At 41.4% G+C, this 21,395-nt stretch overlaps 1 long non-coding RNA gene across 1 annotated transcript in view; it reads left to right on the top strand.

Moving 5' to 3' along the window:
• The first annotated feature begins 941 nt into the window (after positions 1–941).
• LOC118897041 overlaps positions 942–21,395 on the top strand; it is a 177,126-nt gene continuing 156,672 nt past the window's right edge. The window contains exons 1-2 of the long non-coding RNA XR_005020331.1: positions 942–1,049; positions 3,400–3,472. This is a non-coding gene — a long non-coding RNA (uncharacterized LOC118897041). The remainder of the gene's footprint in view (positions 1,050–3,399; positions 3,473–21,395) is intronic.

Raw genomic sequence — 21,395 nt, 5'->3', positions numbered from 1 at the left:
TCCCCAGAGGATTAACATGGGCATTGTGGTAGCCTCTGCGCTGCTCACAAACGTCTGTGCCATGCCTTGTTCTTTGGATTTTAACGCCATCCTGCACAAGTGTTCCTGAGCGTCCCAGAGGTCATCCCAGTGGTGTGCAAGAATCTGCTTATTTTCTAGAACCCCAGGCAGTTTGGACCTCTAGCTCATGCAGGATCCAGCCTAAACTAACTTCATCTGGGAACTGGCCACAGTACCCCTTCTCCACCCTAACCATGATGGGATGGCATGGCTCTCTAGTTAGTTTGTTGGATAATTGTAAGAACAACTAACTATGATAATAGCACCTACAGATCTCATGTTTTGAGTACCTACCATGTGTCACATAGTCTGCTAGGTCTCAATATACATCATTGTTTTTCAACCATTTTTAAAAAAAATATTGTTCCCCTAAGGAGCCTTTTTAGACATGTTTTTCTTAATATCTCCTCCATGAAATTTTAATACCAAAGACTTACTGTATTTGTTTAGGTACTATATGTATGTCAGTATTATCTGTGCTGTATACGTAAAAGGAGAGATTTTTTTCACACCCTCCCCTGAGAACAAATTTTCACCCCCTTGGGGATGATGTTACCTCCCATAGAGAATGCATTTTTAAAATATATATAATAGGAATATACGTGTATATATATGTATTTATTTTTCCCCTTCCTGTAATCATTCCCCAAATAATTTCTAAACTGTTTGCTTAATCTCTAAAACTGTTGCACAACTATTGACCCCAGGGAAAGAAAGTTTGATGTGGAGGTAACAGAAAACACTCCATTTGAGGTAAGGCTGCATTTTCCACGTAGAGCCCAGCCCCCTGGTCAAGCCTGCACAGACTCTAGCTTGATGCAATCCTGTGGTCTCTCTCGACACACACTCATTTCTTTGTGACCTCCTCCCCCAGGATCTTGAATGGGATGCTAGACATTGCTCATGAGAAACCCGAGGAGGATACTAAAAACACAGCTACAGTTTTCCTGATGCCTGCCGCCAAGTTTCTTGAGGGCCCAGCTGTTGGGGTAAGATTTTGTAGAATTTTGATTTATTTATTTTTATTATATTTTAGAATTTATATATAATTATATATGAGTTATATATAATTATATGTATAAATTCTAAAATTATATATCTGTATAAAAACCTCTGAGATTTCAGATGCTGTCTTAGTTTTCTGTAGTGTCGTCAAAGGGCTAGAAAATGTGGAAATGGGGGAAGGTAGTGGTGGAAGGATGGATGGGTGAAAGGGAGCAGGAGAGAGAGGAAAGGGGAGGAGGGAAGACTGGAGGGCTGGGAGTGGGAGGAAAGAGAAAGAAAAGGGGAGTGAGGGAAAGTGTACTGGAAAGAGCAAGGGCCTTGGAATCAGACAACTAGCTTGTTACTTTGTGACCTTGGGAAAGTTACTTTAACACTCTAGGTCATTAATACTTGCCTTCTAAGATCTGTGTTCCTATGTACAATATCTGGCATATACAAGGTGCTCAACTGTGTAAGCATTATTATTGCACATACACGTATAGGTAATAAAAGGAATTAGAATCAAATAAATTTGCCAGTCAAGTTTTCTCATCTTAGAAAAGGGTTATGCATACCAGTACAAATGGGTACAGCCACAAGGCATTCTGTGACCTCAGGAGCAAAGGCTGATGGAAGAGGAGCCTTTGGGAGTTTCTGAGGGACCCAATAAATAGCACTCCTTTTCCCCATTCAGTTTTTAAACCAGTGAGAAATAAGACAAAGGAGTTAGCAGATGGAGGCCAGTATACGGCCCTCATTATGATCAATGCTACTTTACAGAGCATAGCTTCTATCTTTGAGCAAGTGGCGTTCTTAATACCAAACTCCAGAATTTGACCAACTTGCTCATCAGCCTCAGGCAATACCAGAATATGGCAGACTTCCCCATATGGAGAGAGATGCCCCCTGTGGGTGGCTTCTAAGAAAAGTAACAGAAGCAGGAGCTAGGCCATGCATGATTTCTTTCTCCTTCTGCACTCACCAACCAGGGAAGTCAGTTCACCTTCCGCAGGGAACGAATGTGTCAGGAAGCAGAAGAGGCCAGGTGTGGTATGCTAATGATGTCCCTCCACTTGGACAGGATTCATGGGGGTGGTGAGGGTGAGGGTAGGGGTGGGAGTGTGAGCTTCCCACCCTCCAACCAGCTCTCAAGGTCAGTAATGGGGTGTTTGCAGAACTAGCAGAATTAATGAGACTCTACAACTGGCCCTGGAGTGGGAGGAAGGGACACTGTAGTGTGCTTCAAAATGTTTAACAATTAGCTCTCTAGAAAAAAATTATGTCAATTTATAAATTTTACTGATGTAAAGGGTGTGCAGCACACCATTTATAAATAATAATAAAGTATACAATGCTCTTTATTTTAAATTCCATATAGCCGGTTGATTCGCACTGAATGTCTTCATTGATTTTTTGCTGAACTCTTGTATCCATAGCCAACCTATGGTTGCAATTCAACTATGATTTGACAAGTGGAGTAATTTCCACCATCCAGATACCAATAGATGTAAACAACTCACGAGCATAGAAAATAGTAAAATTTAGTAAGATTATTAAGAAGGGATGAGTTTTGAGTATTTATGGCCGTTGTTTTTAATGTAAGTTAATTTTAAGTTTATACAATTTAAATTTTAATAATGACAGTGTTTAACAGTACAACTTGTAGAAAGCCTAAAAATGTATCAGCTGGCACACCACCGAGGAACATCCCACAGTTCTAATTATGTTTTTTACAGGTGTGGCAAATTACAGTTTAATCCCCACTTAAGGAGATATTTGGGTACGCCACCCGGAGTGAGGGGTGGTGGGCTGGCTGCAGGGATCTCCAGGCAGGAAGAATGGCATCCACCAGGGGGCAGTGTGCTTCCAGGTGGTCCCTCATATAGGGAGCCAGACCTCAGCCTGCAGTTACTAGAGGAAGAAGGATAAGGGCCACATCTGGGGGCAGAACGCTGAGACTCGGGGCTTCTTTCTGGGTATTGACCAGGGGAGCAATCAGGAAAGCAAAACAGAAGTCCTGAGGTGCCATGGGAAAAGGAGTGAGGGGAGAAGCCTCCTGCTGCCTGTACCCATCTGGCGACAGGGCAGCAAGGCCCATTCCAGACCCCACTCTCCGGTGGGGGGTGGAGACTCACCCAGGACAGAGGATGAACTTGGGCTCAGGAGCGTGAGTGGGACAGAACTTAATTACCCCAAACGGGGCTCAGGGCCTGTAGTTGACAGGGCCAGGGAGGAGAGACCAATACTAGAAGTGAAGCAGAATTTTCTAGTCAGTTAAACAATTTGGAGCCTTGGAGGACTCAAGCAGGATCACAAAAAATCCAGTTTCCGGACTGTTCTCTTTCCTGCACACAGGGTCTGTGGTTGAGTTTTTAAGCAGAATCAAGTTACAAAGCGCCACACAACTATCCACAGGGGCTCTGATATGGTAAGTACTTTATATGTGATTTTTCCTTTTTCCATTTTGTATGCTTACAGTCACTTTCTGGAAAGCCCATTTCAGGCTTAAATGCCTCTTTCAGGAGCTTGGAAGTTCAATGTCTTGGTGACTTAGTTTTTCCTACATAAGATAAATCCTGCCACCTTAACAAAGCAAAAACAAAATTGGTACCTGGAAAAATTGCCTTTTCTTATCAGTTTGGGCAGAATTGTCCCTAAAATGTTATAGACTATCCAAGTCATTCATATAAAATAAGTTTTTGTTTGTTTCTCTACACTCACCTGTTAGGAGATTCAGTTTGCTTACTTGTTTTGTTTATGAAAGTCTAGCTTCGTATTGAAACTTGAAAGCCAAGGATTTCAAAAGAGTTGTGCTTGTCTCTTTGCATGTTTCAGGCATAAATTGCTCCCAGGCCACAGGATAAAAGTCACTTCATAACTGGTGTATGGGCCTTAGGTCAATAGAAGATCACCAAATTTTGTTTGAGACAATATGTGACTTCATCTTACATTGCTATTTTTAACAGTTTATGAACACAGTGGTTTACTAGCAAAACGAGAAAACGGCAAATTTTGGTGATTAACGTCTATCATAAATTAGTGTTGCAGGAGAAGGGGGAGCAAGAGAATGGTCATGTCCCAAGTCTCGGGCGAGTTCCTGGGACAGGCCACCAAGTGAGGGTCCTTGGTCTCGCATGGGAAAGAATTCAAGAGCAAGCCAAAGTAAAGTGAAAGCAGGTTTATTAGAGAGATACATATTCCACAGGTATAATGCCGGCCAGCGGTATCAGAAAGTGAGAGCGGCTCCGGGGTATGGAGTTGTTAGTTTTTATGGGCTGGGTAATTTCATATGCTAAGGAGTGGGAGGAATATTCTAACTATTTTGGGGAAGGGGTGGGGACTTCAGAAATCAGGCCACCGCCCACTTTTTGGCCTTTTATGGTCAGCCTCAGAGCTGCCACGGTGCCTGTGGGTGTGTCATTTAGCTGATGTGTTACAATGAGCAGATGCTCAGGCTCAAGGTCTCCTGGAGGTCGAATCTTCTGCCATCTTGGGCCTGGTCGGTTTTTACCAGTCTTTGTCGTATCCCGTTTTTCTCAACGGCTGTGTCATTCTTTTAACGGTTGTGCCTGCCCCAATTCGTTCCTGTCTCATTCGTTCAAGTTGTTAAATAACTTATTATAAAAAGTGTTTAAAGATTATCATGTTTCATATAGAATGAGAAAAAAGATAGCTAAAATTAATAGAGTCACAGAGTGTATACTGTTTTCAAACTTAAACACGTTTTTACAGTGCATAATTTTAAACATGTGCAGATGTAGAGAGTGTAATGAACCCTCAAATTTTGTTAACTTGTTTCATTTATAGCCTTATACCCCATCAGCATAGCATTTCATCTCTAAACATAGAACTTAAAAAAATATACCACTATTACATTTAAAAAATAGTTATAAAAAAACCCATAGTATCCTTCAATAACTGGTCATTGTTCAGATTTCCTCAGTTCTATGCCCACAGGTATGCATGCTTAGACTTACAAGGGCAATACAATACACTGCAACTGGTTAATATTTCTCTTAAGTTTCTTTTAATCTATAGGTTCTTCCATCTATTTTTTAACACTTTATTTATTAAAGATAACATTTCTCTTTTACTTACTATATCACAAACATTTCCCCATTATTCTTCAAGGCTTCATAATATTCCACTGTGTGGATGTTCTAGAGTTTATTTCCACAATCCTCTATTGTTGGATAATTAATTGTTTCCAATATTTTTTGTATATTCAATCTACTGCACTCAACACCCTAACACATACATTTTTGAAGAACTGCTTGATTGTTTCTTTAAGAAAAATTTCTAGTTGAAAGAATCAAACTCTCTCTCTCCCATTGCTTTTCCCAGTGGCTTGCTTTACTTCTAAAGTAAAAGTATGGACCTGCTGTTGAATTTGATATAAATTTATACTTTCCAAAAATTGAGGTTTTCTGCAGTAAATTTTGAAATCATTTCTTACTGTACTGGTAAGGCTCAGGATTATGTAAACAGGGTCTCTCATTACAGAAGGGTCAGGGAGAGATATATGGCAAGATGACTACACAGGTGTTCACAGTCAAAGAGCAGGTTAAACTGGAAGGTGTCATATGTCCTCAATGACCCATCCCTCTGGCTTGATGAGTCACTTTAGTTTGAACTGAAAATGTCACTATGTTTTACATGATTGATGAAAAACCCGGAGCATGTAAATAGAATGCCTTGGAAAATGTGTTCATTCCTTCTTTGATGGCTGTGCTGAAACTGTAAGGTTACAAGAAAGTCTAGTTTCCAGGAAGGAATGTGAGCAGTTGTTATTGCCACAGGCTAAGATTCCGCAACTTCCTTTGAAAGCTCTCAGGAATTCAGTGTGGGGTTGGATGAATGAAAAGGGGGTGGGGGTGAAGATAAAACCAGATCAGCCATGAATCCATAACTGTTGAAGTAGGTGGTGGGTACCTGGTGATTCAGTCTACTGTTTTCCCTCATTTGGGATATGTATGAAAGTGCATGTCTATAATAAAAATTTAGAAAGTTTCTCAGAGTAATATGGCCAATACGTGGCCATGTGCCCCTGCCTGGCTCTTTGGGGCTCCAAGTACAGCCCCTGAAGCAAGCTTGAATGAATAAGATTTCACGATAAATTATTGTAATGGAATGTTTTTAAAGTAATAACAGTCCTTGGAGAGATTTCAAACTATATTCCATGCAAGTGTGTGTCACCATTCACTTTTATTTCATGAAATAAATGAATCATACAGGAATATTTTACAAGGGAAATTATCGTAGCCCCTTGCCAATGATGCTGGAAGATTCTGTCTTATACCCTTTGTTAAGGAGACCACTCTTGAAAAGAAACAAAACAAAACAAAACTTCACAATCAGGAAATTCTACCTTCTGTATAATCTGGTTTATAAATACCTATGGTGTACCAGATTGGGATTCATGAGATAATACTGATTTTTTTTTTTCTTTTAAACTTCTTTAGAAAGTCAGGGATTCCAGAGGCCCTCATACACAGTGGGATATCACCAAAAGTAGCTGTAGGAAATCAGGTGTCTAACATTTTAATTATAGAATTAATCCCAAGTCCTGGGGGAATAAATTTTGGACATAAAGACTGCTTGCATTAGTTATATGGATATTTGACCTATTAGATGCCTCCTCATAGCAGGCTAAGGACTAAGTGCTGAAAATGCCAAGTTAAATCACTTAGCCAACCTCAGTGGTGATTCTCTGACATACAGAGAAGAGGGAAATTTTGATTTATGAGTCAGAAACCACTAGCAAGCAGCAGATGGTTGATTTTTTGTGTCCCCACACCCTGACAATGAAACTAGAAAGCTATAACCCTTAATGGGCATAACTTAGATCTTGGTTATAAAAGACCTCATTTCATAAAATAATAAAGATTTTATCCCTTCAAGGGATTCCACATTTTATGCATGAGGAAACAAAGGATGAAAGAAGCTTGTAAACTCAAGGTTAGATTGAAATCATGGTTCTGATTTGATTACATTAAGTGACCAAACCTAAAATTCACCGTGGTGACTTGTTTCAGGAAATAAGAGAACATCTTATATTCTCTGTGAAAAAAATGCATTCTATTCTATCTGCTCTCAACAACTGTTGTTTCTCACTAATACCAAAGTACACAATATCATTTCCATTTAGAATGTGTCTAGAACTAAGTTACAATACGGTGGTGAACAGAAGCCAGCTTGTATCAGCTCTGGCTACACATCTCTTCTGTAACATCACGTGGGTGACTTGAAATCAGACATGGTGGGAGTATTTATACCACAGACATAGGCAAACACTTCAACCAAGAATTTTTTTTTTTTTTTTTTAATTTGGAAAGCCAGTTTGCCAGTATACCACTTGTTAAACTGTAGATGCTTAGTAGTCAAGGCTTTAACTTGACTTGACAGACTTTATTTATAGCTTCAACCTATTTCCAGGTGACCATGAAGGCACGTTACATTCTGCTAGGGCACTGATCATGTCCAGAATCCTAAATATGGTTCTGCATGACCTGCCCCTCGCCTGCTTCTTAAGCTTCGTCTTATGCCATCCTTTTACTTGCTCCCAGCTCTTCAGACCCACAGACATGCTTTCATTCCTTTGAAAACTCTTTGCTCCTTCCCAACACTTGGCCTTTCTACAGTGTTCTCTGTGCCCCAACCCACTTGCTCCTAGTCAACACTTTCAAGACCTGCTGCTCATAGCTGAACTTCTGCATTCCCTGACTCCAAGTCTAGGTCAGGTACCAGAGTTGAAAGCGTTCCTTGTACTCTAAACCTTAGTTTTGTAAAACAGACTGCGGTTTGAAACTCTATAACTATCTATGATTGTTCGATTCAGGGTCACCTCCTTCACTGCACAGTGACTCCTACGGGAACTGGGTCCGTGTCTGTTTTTCCACTATGAGATTTCCCTATGAACTAGTAGGCGTAGGGTCTTTTAAATATATATATTTAAAAAATAGTCCATTTTTTAAATATATATATTTAAAAAATAGTCCAGGGGCTTCCCTGGTGGCACAGTGGTTGAGAATCTGCCTGCCAATGCAGGGGACACGGGTTCGAGCCCTGGTCTGGGAGGATCCCACATGCTGCAGCGCAACTAGGCCCGTGAGCCACAACTACTGAGCCTGCGCGTCTGGAGCCTGTGCTCCGCAACAAGAGAGGACGCGATAGTGAGAGGCCCGCGCACCGCGATGAAGAGTGGCCCCCGCTTGCCACAACTAGAGAGAGCCCTCACATAGAAACGAAGACCCAACACAGCCATAAATAAATAAATAAATAATTAAAAAAAAAAAGTCCAAAGATTCCGAATAATTTAGAGAATAACATAATAAACACCTGTGTGCTGATCAATGAGCTTCAACAAATCTCAACATTTTGCCAGAATTGTTTCACATTTTTTTAAAGAACAAAAACATTGGTATTGTAATTAAAACCTTTGCGAATTTCTCTCAATCCCGTAGCCCTCCTTTCCACTCTGGAGAAAACCCTTATCATGAAGATGGTGTGTGTCCCTCCCCTTTAAGAACGAGCCATAATTTGCATGGAAAGGGCCCCTTTACATGCATATTTAGACAAGACAGTACTCATCTTTGCTGGCATATGTGGTGGCTGGGAGTGAGCAAAAGGCCCTTACTAATGAGCATTTGTGAGTAGCATGGTCCTTAGAAGAAGTGATGCCCTATTTGGTTCAGGATTTCCCAGTATGTAGTATGAGTCAATCATTTTGTACTGTCCTTTAAAACTCTTATAATTTGTTTAAAGCTGCCTGAGTTCTGACATTAGCTTGATTTTTAGACACTTTAAGCTTTGTTAACATAAGGTGGAAGGAGGGAGTGTTGAGTAGTGAAGAGCACGGGCAGCAGAGGCGAAGTCTTTATGAGCTGTGTGATCAGAGCTGTGTGATCCCTGAGCATCAGTCATGGGCCTCGCTGGAAACTGGCTAGAAATGCACATTCCCGGCTCCCACCCCAGACCCACTGAATCAGGAACTCAAGGGCGGGGTGGGGAGCAGGGGCAGCAATCCGTTTTAACAAGCCCTCCAGGTGATTCTGGTACACACTGATATAGGGCAAGGAATTTCAGCCCTCTAAGCCTCGCTTTACTTACCTTTATTTTGCAATAGAAATAGTAACAATAATATTGATGACACAAGACCTTTGTGAGGATTAAATATTAGTTAACACTTGTTGAGCACTTCTCCTGGCATCAGGCACTATTCTTAGCACTTCCCATATTTTATCTCATTTAATCCTTAAATTAACTTCATCACAAATAAAAAGAGATTAGAAAAGTACCTGGCACCTAGCAAGCACTCAATAATTGTTAGTATCATACTATTATTGTTACCTTTTTGAGTTGTAAAGATTAAATGAGATGATTTAAGTGCTGAGCACAACATCTGATATATAACATGTGCTTAAAGGGTATTAACTATTTGCATATAAAAGCATTTGTCTGAGTACACATTATTTACAGGGGTCTTTATAGGAAGTGGAATATAGTCTAAAAAGATAATTGACAGGGAATCTCCCAATGGGAATAAAGACCATTATAGACAAAATTTTATAAATCACATTTCAGCATTTCTTTTTCTGATTTGCCATAAGTCAAGGAAGCCAAAGACAGCTCTTTGAACTAATTGCGAGGGCCAAGAGGGTAATTAACTGCTCTCTAATTAAGCTGGTAATAGCCGCCCTCTATTGGAGAGATTAAAAGCCAGAGAATCACTGCCGGCGAGGACTTTGGAAGACAGGCCACTCTCCACTCTCCGTGATGACAGCCTTGAAGTTTTGACCCTACAAAATAGCTCAAAGAGAGATTTGGCTCTGTCTCCTGGGGTCCAAGAAAAAGAGGAAAGTCCAGCTGGATGGAGAACAGTTAAAGGTCAGGAAAGTGTTCACTTGTATTTGGGCATTTGCATTTGTTTTAAAATCTTGCTCTGAAAGTGTGCCTTCTAAAATTAAAAAGTCACTAGTAATTGCTTTGCAGTTTTATATAAATTGCTATCTATTGGAAAAGGACCAGTGTGCTCTACCTTGTGTGCTGTGAATGGGAAGCCAACCAATGGAAGCCTTTCCTATTTGCTCTCTCTTCCCCAGCTGAACTGACCACTCCTCCTCGTGTGCCCAAAACATCATTGGCTTCTCTGTTGGCACCTGGTACGCATGGAAGTGCTTGTCTTTTTCTTGGTCTAGACCAGTACTGTCCAGCTACATTTGTGATTTTAAGTTTTCTTAAGCAGTAGACCCTTGACCACAGGGGGTTAATCTGTGTATAACTCATAGTCGGCCCTCCCTTTTCAAGGTTCCTTGGCATCTGTGGATTCAACCAACCACAGATCATATAATACTGTTTTACTTACTATTGAAAAAGATCCGTGTATACATGGACCCACCCACTTCGAACCTGCGTTGTTCAAGGCTCAACTGTAGACACTTCAAAAAAGTAAAAAGGAACAGGTAGAATTCGTTTTAATAATATATTTTTTGAAACCAGTGTATCCTGAATATTATCAATTTGCTATGTATTTAATACGTGAATATTAATAGATATTTCACAGGTTTTTTGGGGGTACCAGTCCTTTGAAATCCAGTGTGCATGCTTCATTTACAGCACACCACAATTTGGATTAGCCATGTTTGAGTGCTCCATAGCCACATGTGGCAGGGCCTCCTGTGTTGGACAGTGTGGGGTAGAGGATGAGCAACTGAAAGGCAGCATCTGATCAATCGTGTACCCACGGTGCTTTGGGCAGTGCATGAAACATAGTTGCTGTTCCATAAGTGAGCGTGGGAGGCAGAATTCTAAGGCCACCCCCCAGTGACCCTTGCCTTTGTATCATCCGTTCCTCTTTGAGTGTGCGCGGAGCATATGAAAATGATGAGACATCAGTCTAGTGGTTAGGGTATGTTATATGGCAGAAGGGAAACTCTCTTGGATGGGCCTGCTCTAATCAGGTGAGTCTGTTAGGAGCAGAGTTTTCTCCAACTGGTAGCAAAGGAAAACGTCGGAGAGAAACATTCCTGCTGGCCTGGAAGAATACATACAGCTATGTAGTGAACTGCCAGTGGAAAGGAGCAGCCTCTGGAAGCTGAGACAGATCCCCAACAACAAACTAGCACGAAAACAGGGACCTCAGTCCTGCAGCCACAAAGAACTGAATTCTACCAAACACTAGTGAGCTTGTAAGAGGACTCTGAGCCCCAGATGAGGACTGCAGCTGACACTTGGATTTTAGCCTTGTGAGACCCTGAGCAGAGAACCTACCCACGCAGTGCCCTGATTTCAGCCCCATAGAACTGTGAACTAAGACAGAAGTGGTGTTTTAAGCCACCAAGTTTGTTGTAATTTGTTACACAGCAATAGAAAACTAATACAGTAAATAAATGTCATACTTCAGCCATCATCATCCAGTTGGGGACAATGTGTCTAAACTTTAGGCATAGTCCCTAAGAGGAAATAGTGAACATTTCTGAACATTAGATTTGAAAGTCAAACCAGTATCATTATGGCAACATATTTATCTTAACCATGCCAGGGCATCAGGAGTGGGACATTTGAGTTATTCTCTCTTTCCCGGTGCCGTTTGCATTAGAGGGAGAGCTAATTGAGAGGCAAAAAAAGACAAGCCCTCTGGAAATAAGTTCGATATACTCATCCTGTAAAGGAGTAATTATTGATTAAGCAGAGACAGATATGAAAAAAAATGATAATAATAATCATAGCTCACATTTGCTGGGTTTATACTCTATGCCAGGCATGTCACCCTTTGTTTCACTATATCTTCACCACAGCCCCAGAGGCAGAAACTGTTACTAACTTCATTTTACGGATGTGGAAACTAAGCATAGAGGTAGGAGGAGATTTAGCTGCATAATCAGGCAATAAAGGTGATTAGAAAGGAAGCGGAAGAAAAGGTATTCTTGGATGAAGCACTCTTCAGAACAGATTAGCCTGACTCCCAGATGCAGCTCTTTCTCTGGGATGGCAGAGAGCTTTATTTCTTCTCTGTTAACAGTCTTTCTTTTTTTTTTTTTTTTTTTTTAATTTTATTTATTTATTTATTTATTTTTATTTTTGGCTGTGTTGGGTCCTCGTCTCTGCGCGAGGGCTTTCTCTAGTTGCGGCAAGCGGGGGCCACTCTTCATCGCAGTGCGCGGGCCCCTCACTATCGCGTCCTCTCTTGTTGCAGAGCACAGGCTCCAGACGCGCAGGCTCAGTAGTTGTGGCTCACGGGCCCAGCTGCTCCGCGGCACGTGGGATCCTCCCAGACCAGGGCTCGAACCCGTGTCCCCTGCAACGGCAGGCAGATTCTCAACCACTGTGCCACCAGGGAAGCCCTAACAGTCTCTTTTTATGCCCCTTCCTTCAAACAAGATGCATTTCCCAAGTGGTCCTTGATCTCTGCATTCAGTCTTTCTACTTTCTCCTTTGGAGACATCATTGAAAATTATCTCTGGTCCTGACTTTGAAAGGCACGTCATGGACCACGCTGTTCTTCTGAGCTCCAACCCTCCAGTCACATTACCTGGATGTCTCACTAACCTCTCAAGTTCAGCTTGTTCAACAAAGCAGAGTTCATCATTCTGGTCTGAAAACCCGCTCTTCTCTCCAACACTCCAACCCTGCCAATGATTCCATAATCACTGACCAGTCCACAAGGCTCCAAGCCCCGAAGACTGTTCAGCTGCTCTCATCTCCATTCCCTTTAGTCAATCAACTGCTAAAAGTCTCTTTCCAGAATGTTTACTCAGCCATTCCTTCTTCATTCTTCAACCTCCTGAACCATTTGGTCCCCTGACCTCCTTTGCTTCCTTCCTTATCCAGCTTTGCTTCCATGCTGCATCAATTCAGTCACTCTTACCAGAGCCCAAATCCCCTTGCTGCTCTATTTTTCATCATTTCTCTTTGACATAACGTGATCCCAACCATCTTGTTTCTCTTCAGCTGGGAGGCTGAGCAGTAGAGAAAAAATTACACAGAGGGAAGATAAAAGTGAAATAGAATCCTCTGTTCCAGTTTTCACTGAGGCCCGAAGACCAAGGATGCCAAATACTATCATATTCCAAGGCAAATCATTTGGCCCACCTATACATGACTTGTGAAGAAAGTGGGTGGAAACAGGTTTTATGAGTTTTATCTTTCACTTACCTTGAGCTGTGAGTTCTTCCTATCTGACACTCCCTCCCTCCCCACACCTTAGCCATGTGGGAGCTTCACAGGCATCTTCGATAGGTATCTTTTGAAGCTTGGGGGACACAGACAGGCATTAGATTCATGCCTAGGGAAGAAAGTCTTTAATGAGGGGCTGACTGAAATGAACTGTGTCAGTACAGCCGAGGGCTGCATTTAGGAAATAACCACATTCTGGTCTATGCCAGGCCAAAGCTGCATTTTTCCAGGGACCAAATGTGAAGCCCACAGAAGGAATGTGAGTCTGGGTTGTTTAAAAGGAATTCTGACCCAAAGGACTTCCTGCAGTCAATGAGATGTCCTCAGCAAAAAGGGGTTGGAGGTTCTACTAAGTAGACAAGCAGAGAGGGATTGTAGGTGGCTGGTTAGAGGAGAGGCACTGCCTGAGACAAAGGAATTCCAACTGGAAGGGTCCAGCAGGAGGGTGTCTGGGGAGGCCACAGATACTCGAATGAGAGAATAAGTGCCAGCTTAAAACAGCAGCCAGAACCAGAGGGAAGCTACACCAACTTATATTTGTGTCAGTCAAATAAGGCCTTCCTTCCCCTTACCTTCCTGCTGTCTCTGCTCCCATCTTGGAAGACCTTTTGGTAGCCAAGCGGTGGGAGATCGGAGAGGGGTCGGGAGAAGTAACACTAATGGGGAAATAGAGGTGAAACCTCATTCCCCAATGCAGGCCCTTTGTTCTAAAGCATATCCAAGCTAGCAGTGAAGTTTGGAGTTTTGTTGCAATAGTTCTGGGCATATTAATTTATAAACTGAAGCTGTGATTTGGGGATGAAGTGACCAGAGGACATTTTATTATCTGAGATGATCAGAGAGTTAGAAGACCTTCCTAATATTTCATCTGAAAGGTAAGGAAGAGCTGGCTCAAAAAAGAGGATTCAAATGGGCAGTTGGGGGAGAAGAATAAAACTGTTTTCTCTTTGCACCCTAGGAGTCCATCTTGCTCAGTGAGATCATTCAATTATATCATTGAAATAATCTCAATCCGAAGCTAGGTTGAGACCTTCAAGCCATGGCAATATAGCATTTTTTCTGGTGGACACACCGTCCTATTCTCTGCAAAGTTACCTTGAGCCTCTCTACCTTCCTTGATCCCTGAGCTTCACACTGCCCCCTTACTCTCAGATGATCTTGCCTCAGTCTTTGCAGAAAGAGCAGAATTCATCAGAAGGGAGGAAACTCTTCATTTCTTCTGCATCGCCAAATGGAGCTTAGAACTGTACTTAGAGTATTAATTGTTAATTAACACATATATTGTAAGTATGTAAAGGATGGTTCCACTATTTGACAATCGTATGTGCTCTTAGGCAGGTAGACTCTTTTCTCCATAATCTTATTTTCAGTACTGGTTTGCTTATCATCTCATTTTCATATATTGTAAAAATAAACCTTTAGCTTAATTTAAATTTAGAAAACTTTTTCTGTTCATACTAAAACTTATGAGACAATCTAAAGTCAAGTTTTAATTTATATGTATTGCATTCTGCAAAATATGTTCACAAGATTACCATTTGTATGGTATTTTTAATATCTGAAATAGGGCATTTCACGCCTTTGCCATTACCCTCAGAGAGCTTTTCTAGTCTCAATTCTCTTATTCCGTCTAATTACAATTTCATTTTAAAAGCAGTTGGGAACATATATATCCTCAGCATTTAAATATGTTACATTTAATGTATCTAATGAGTTTTTAATTCCAATATAACTAACAAAATAATTGAAAAACTGAGTTGCTAATGGAAGCATGCTTCTCTGTACAAGTCATTTATATTATCTAAAGGAATTTTAAGTTCATTATAGAAAATTTGAAAATCACAGGAAAATATTAAGACTAAAATAAAAATCAGCCATAATCACAGCACTACTTCCCCACCCATTCTGGAGATCTTCTAGCCTTTTCTGTTTTTCAAACTGGGTATAGTAATGCACACATATTTCAAAACCCTGCGGTTTTCCCACTGAACGTTCTATTGAGGCCATCTTTTTTCCTGTGCTATTTAATACTATCTAACAATCTAATTTTGGTGACCAAATTGTATTCCATCATATTATAATCTGTTATAATTTATTATATAATAATGCATGTTATATATAATATTAAAATATACAATCTGGTTCTATTATAATTTATTTAATAATTCCCAGCTTGCTTATTTCTAGAAATAGAAAAACATGATATATATTTGGCTTCTGACATGTGTTCAGTTTTGATACTTCATCCCACCATCAATAACCTTAACTTAAACTTTGCCAAATTGTAGACTTCATAGTCTGCAAACAATTGTAGTCCTGTTTTAAATTCAGCAAAAATTAAAAGGCCACCAAAGTCTTTAGCTTGCTGAAATTGTGATCTCCTCTCAGGGTCTCTCTTTTCCCCATTTCCTTTACTTCCTAATTCCTTTTACCCAGTTTTTCCCTCTATTGAATTCTTCGTACTCCTTCCTCTGCCTCTCTCCAACGTGAAGTTTATTTTTATTGGATTTTTCCTGCTAAATGCTCATTGTAGAAAAAAGTCAGGTATTACACATAAGGCTTATAGGCCTTATGTTTGCCTACATATCATACATTTACCTGCATATCAAGGGTGGAACCATCTAGGGAGAGATTCATATATACCATGGTCATCCCACTGATGAGTCAGAATGCTGTCTTTTAAATTTACCCAAATGAGCAGTGGAGTTGTCACATGGTCCCAAATGCTCTAATATACAATAACTAACACACTCTCTTACTGAAGATAGACCTTCAAGGAAAGCCAAATCATAAGCAGAAGTTTGCTTCATAAGAATGAAATCAGAGCAAGGAGTTTGGGATTAGACATTTAGAATGTTTGGTGGCCACAGGCTGAGGCAGCCTTATGTATGCATCATTATAATTAAGATTAGTTGTGGGGTTAGGGTTAGGCTGAGGGACAGAAATTGTGACTGAGAAAATCATCAAGGAAATGAGTGCCATCCTGAAGTGTCTCTTGTGAGATAGCCAGTTGGATGTGTTAAATCCCTCTGCCTTACTGTGCATGGTGTACCCTTCCATTAGAAACTTCTGCATTGATGACTTGCTCCTTTCTTCACTCTCTTTCCCTCCTCCTGGTCATCTATGACCCTTGCTTTCTTGGTCCTCCTCCTAGGCCTAATTGTTCTTCCCCTGTCTTTTTTCTGTGCCGACTCTTAGTTCTTGCATCTCTGTAGTGACATGTTTATGCAAAGTCTGTCCTGGGCCTTGGGGTAGTCATTAATGTGGCTCCTGATGTCAGCACTCCTCTCTTTCCAGACACATGGTTGGATGACAAGTACTGCCTTCCTTGTGGTTAGGTGGGGCTGTGTGATGAGTTCTGGCCTTTGAATTATCAGCAGGAGCAATATCTGTCACTTCTGGGCTACAACAGTTAACTGCCAGTATGAGACCCATCTTTCCACCTGCTACAGAGACCAGCAGGGTTCCAGGTGGGTGGTTGTTCATCAGTCCAAATCCCAGAGCGAGATGACACTGAATAGCATTCCTAGGCAACTCTTGACATAAAGAATGTGGATGAGAAATAAACCTTTGAGGTATTAAGTCATTGAGAATTTGGGATTATTTGTTCTACAGCATAATCTAGCTCTACCCGGACTGAAATAACCTTCTTTTTTTTTTTTTTTTTTTCTTTAAACTCTTCACCTTAGCCCCTGATGAGTTTATCCAAGATTGTGGCTTTAACTCTATCCTCTAATCAAATGAATTCCAAATCGACTGAACTGAACTGAATTGATCACCTGAGCTCAGGACCTAGTTTTCTAGTTACCCTGTAACACTCTCAGCGTCCACAGGAACCTCGGCCTGAATGTCCTGCAGGTGTCTCAACCCCTCCACGCCCCCAGGCAAACTTATCATCTTCTTTGCTCCAATGGCTGCTTCTCCTCTTTTGCAAATAACATTATCTTCCATGGTTCACTCAGCATCTGAGCCTGGAAATGTGCAAATTTCCTCCTCATGAGTGAGGTGGGGCCGGCCTTACCAGTGGCAAGTTCGAAAGGCAGAGAGACCCAGCTCAAACACAAAATCCAGGAACCAGAGGCACAATAGAGTTGTATCCATTCAAGTGCCTGGAAATCGTCTTTCTTAAATTCTTCCTAGCATACGAGTGAGGTTCTCATTTTCCTTTTCAGACCATGTGGGTTGACCTTCTCTTCCATTGGTTTGCTAAAAGCAGAAACAATCATCTTCTCCATCAGTCACCTAACAATGAGATGATTCTTTTTTTTCTTTCCTTTTCTTTTTTCTTTCTTTTTTTTTTAATTAAAAGGACACTTGTAACAGCAGGATTAGTCTCTGTCAAGCAAATTGGCTGCTGCAGGCTTCATAAACTATGGTGGACTTTCCAAGCATCATCTTCTTGTCTCCACTGCATAGTTGATGAGGAGCTGGCATTTAGCCCCTGAACGCAGCCAAGAAAGGGAAATCTAGGCTGATGTTCGGATGGTGAGGTAATATCAAATCTATGGTCCCTAAACCCAGTGTCTCCACCCCAGGTTCATTATGTGTGTTTTATGCCAATTGCAGATCTGGAAGACTGCCACTCCAGATGTCACCAGGCCATTTATTTATTCATCAGACCAGGCCCATGATCCATTTGTTCCTCCAATCACCAGCAAAAAAGGAAAGGGTGATGAAATCAGTCTTTGGCTACATTGCAGGAATCAGGAATATATTTGGGATTGGCTGCCATCGTTGCACTTTAGGTTATAATCACAAGAGGAGGACAGGGAACTGAGAGTAAAGTACTATCCAAAGAACAGAGAGACCAGGGAAACAATCCATGCTGGTTCTTCCCTTTGCTAAGGCAGTTCCTCATTATCTCTGTAGGTTGAGAACCAAGGCCATTTCTTTGGTAAGAGGGGGCTGGGTGGATACGCCATACCAAGCACTTAACAGAGAGAAACACTAATATTTTGTGGGAGCCTCTGTATGAAGTCACAGCTGCAGAACCAAGCATGTGGAGTGATGTGGGGTGGGACTGAAGGAGAGTCAACCAGGGTCAAGCTGCTAGTGTTGCTATTGAGAAGACGATGCCATTCTTATCCCTACTTCTTTGTGACTAGTTTTCTCTCTCCTATCTGCAGTTTTTTTTTTAGATATTGAGTATAGTTCCCTGTGTTATACAGTAGGTCCTTTTGGTTATTGGTAGTTCTATTTTTTAAATTTTATTTTATTTTTGGCCGTACTGCGTGGCTTGTGGGATCTCAGTTCCCTGACCAGGGATTGAACCTGGGCCACGTCAGTGAAAGCCCGGAATCCCAACCACTAGGCCACCAGGGAACTCCCCTCTTGTCTGCAGTCTGAAGCTTGAATGGCAATATTTCTGAGAACTACCATGAAGAAGGGGGTGGATTTGGTCGGACTGTCTGTTTATTGTGTGGTTTATCACACAGTCTCCTTATTTAATTGTGGTGCCTCCCTCCGTTGTCAGCTGTGTCTGCTGCTCCCAAGTCCAGACACCTCCACATGACACGTCCGGGGGACAGCGCTGAGGTTCCACTGGGGCAGGGATTGTGGCTGCCTGGCCACAAAGGGCTGGTGAGGGGTTGGAGGGATTGCTCACTCCTTACAAAACTTGCGGTCAGTTGTCCTGCTTTCAAACCCACTCAGCATTTCTTCCTTGGGAGGCACCTGGCATCCTCAAATCCTGAGACTTTCTGGGGATTCTGAGGCATGAACTGGTATGTTTCTGGTTAACTCCTCCTCCCGTACCTCCTTCCCTTTCCCTCCTTGGGTTTCCATTTCCAAAATATTGTGGCTGTCTGTAATCTGCTGTCATCCCCTTTTCTCTTTTCTTTGTTTTTGTAGGTTCATGTTTTCTTTTTCTTTTAATTTTTACAGTCATTTTAGAGGGGTTTGGGAAGGGAAAGGCAAATTTGTGTGTATAATCTTTCATGTTTACTGGAAGTCTATTCACTTATTCTTTCTTCCAGTTTTTCTTACGTCTCTCAGAGCACTCTTGAATGTATCTTGAACCCAATAGGTACTTGATACAAATCAAAGCAGTTCTAATATGACAAAGTGGCTTCCCTGACCCATGGGGACAAAAGGCAGGGATTAAAATTACCCTGCATGAAGATTTCTGAAAACAGCAGGTAATGCAATATCTATCCAGATTTCTTGTTTTTTGCTCATTCAAAAACTTGTGAACATCATGCTCAAATTTAGGTACTGGGACGTGGATAAAATGATTAGAAATCTTAGAGCATCTCCTGGTGAATTTCTTTTGTATTTCTTCATATGACACATGGTAGTTCAATCACTAGTGTAAGTTGAACTTTTGCTGTAGTCTGGAGTGAGAGAGGAGTAACTGTCTTTTTATAGTGAGAAAACAGCTGTGCCATCATTGCATACGCTAAGAGAGGGAGGAAAATTTGTCAGGGGTTCCTGTTTGTCACTGGCAAGAAGAGTGAGATGCTGGGGCAAAACATTATTCCAGAGGTGCAGATTCTTCTGTCAGTTTCCAAGAATTGACTTAGCTTTATCCATGAGGATCCTGATGGAGGGTCTGAAATTTCTCTTCGAACCTGCCAAAGCCTGGCCTTTTACACAGAACATTACACCATGCCAACAGATAGTTTCCAGAGGGGAATTGGGAATTAAGTGGAGCTCTGGTTGCGGATGATTCTTTTTCATGCCTAGCTACCCAAACAAAGAGACTGAGGCAGAAGCCAAATCCGCAAGTGAACACACACAGTGGAATCGGTGCATGGGAATGCAGGGGCTCTGGCTGATTAAACTGCGGCCAGAGCGCTAGGGGGCAATTTCTCTACGCCTCCCCCGTCTTGTATTTTGGCAGCTCTCTCTTCTCTACCCGCACCGTCCCCCTCCCCACATCCTCAGATCCATTTGCACTGTTGTTTGGAAGGAGCCCAATGCACACAGATTGGCAGCACTGTAATTGGTGCTTTCCTTACCTCTGCCTCTTTTCTCCCTGCATTTGATCATTCTGATAATGACAGCTTATTTTTTCCCCCTTTACCGTCGGAAAACAAAAGGAAACTCTTGAAAGAGTCGCGGAGTTATATTTCAGTTTTCTGATGTATACTGCTATGGGAAATAAAATTCACATTTTAAAATGTTTTCCCACTTCTGTTCCCCTCGTCCTCCCCCCTCACCCAAACAGTCAACACTGATGGGAAACTTTAATGTTGAGAGTTGATTTTTCCCCTCAGAAGGTGTTGTGATTACAGTGGCAGCATCCTTGAGAGTTGACTTGTCAAAATATTGACGATCTTTTTTAAGACCTTCATCATTGTCATCATAATTGGTGCCTCCGTTTGTTAGACTGTTTATTTATGTGCATTTTATTTCAAGTGATATTTCTTAGGATGATATTCACAAGGGTTTGGGGCTCCTGGAATGAAAAGTGTTATATAAACTGAAATGCTTACCCCCTGGCAAAAGGTAATCTCCATTGCACACACCACCTGGTTAGGACAGCTCACATTTGCACAGTGTTTTGTAGTTAAGAAGGGATGTTCATGTATATTATTTCATGTAATCCCCCTGATAATGCTGTGAAGAACACATAAGGGATGGTCAGGCTCCAGGAATCATCCCACCTTGCCATGCCGCCAGGCATGTGTGATTCTGTACCTGGTGTACTGCTAGCTTTTCACAGGTGTTGTCGTGCAGCGCTATAGAAGCTGTGTCCCAGGTGCTTCAGTTTTGGAGAAGGGTTGGATTTATAGAGGCACAAATAAGCACAAAATAATTAGAGGAATTTTTTCATTTTCTCATGTCTCCTAAGGAGGAAAACTGAGCAGATAATTAATTATAGGATCTCTTTGGCAGACTGGGTAAGAGGGGAAATCTGTGGGTACTGCAAAATTAATAGAATTGATTCCATCACAATTGTATAAACAGTTCAGTTAAGGATACATATAATTAGGGCACTAGCTATAAAACAAATTGAGTATATCATGTGATTTACCATAGATTAGGATATGACTCGTGAGTGATAATAATGCACTATTTAAGCCATTGGCAAAAGATTTAAAAGCTTTTTTTTTTTACTGGGACACACACAGCCTTTGAACTGAGATTTTATAAGAGAGCATTTCAAGGCAGTAAACAATTCCTCTAGAAGAGCATCCTTCTAGAAAAGAAGACCAAGCAGTACTATAATAACT

This window comes from Balaenoptera musculus, chromosome 6, assembly GCF_009873245.2.
Source record: "Balaenoptera musculus isolate JJ_BM4_2016_0621 chromosome 6, mBalMus1.pri.v3, whole genome shotgun sequence".
NCBI classification, from domain to species: domain Eukaryota; kingdom Metazoa; phylum Chordata; class Mammalia; order Artiodactyla; family Balaenopteridae; genus Balaenoptera; species Balaenoptera musculus.
This window is presented reverse-complemented; position numbering and strand designations above follow the sequence as displayed.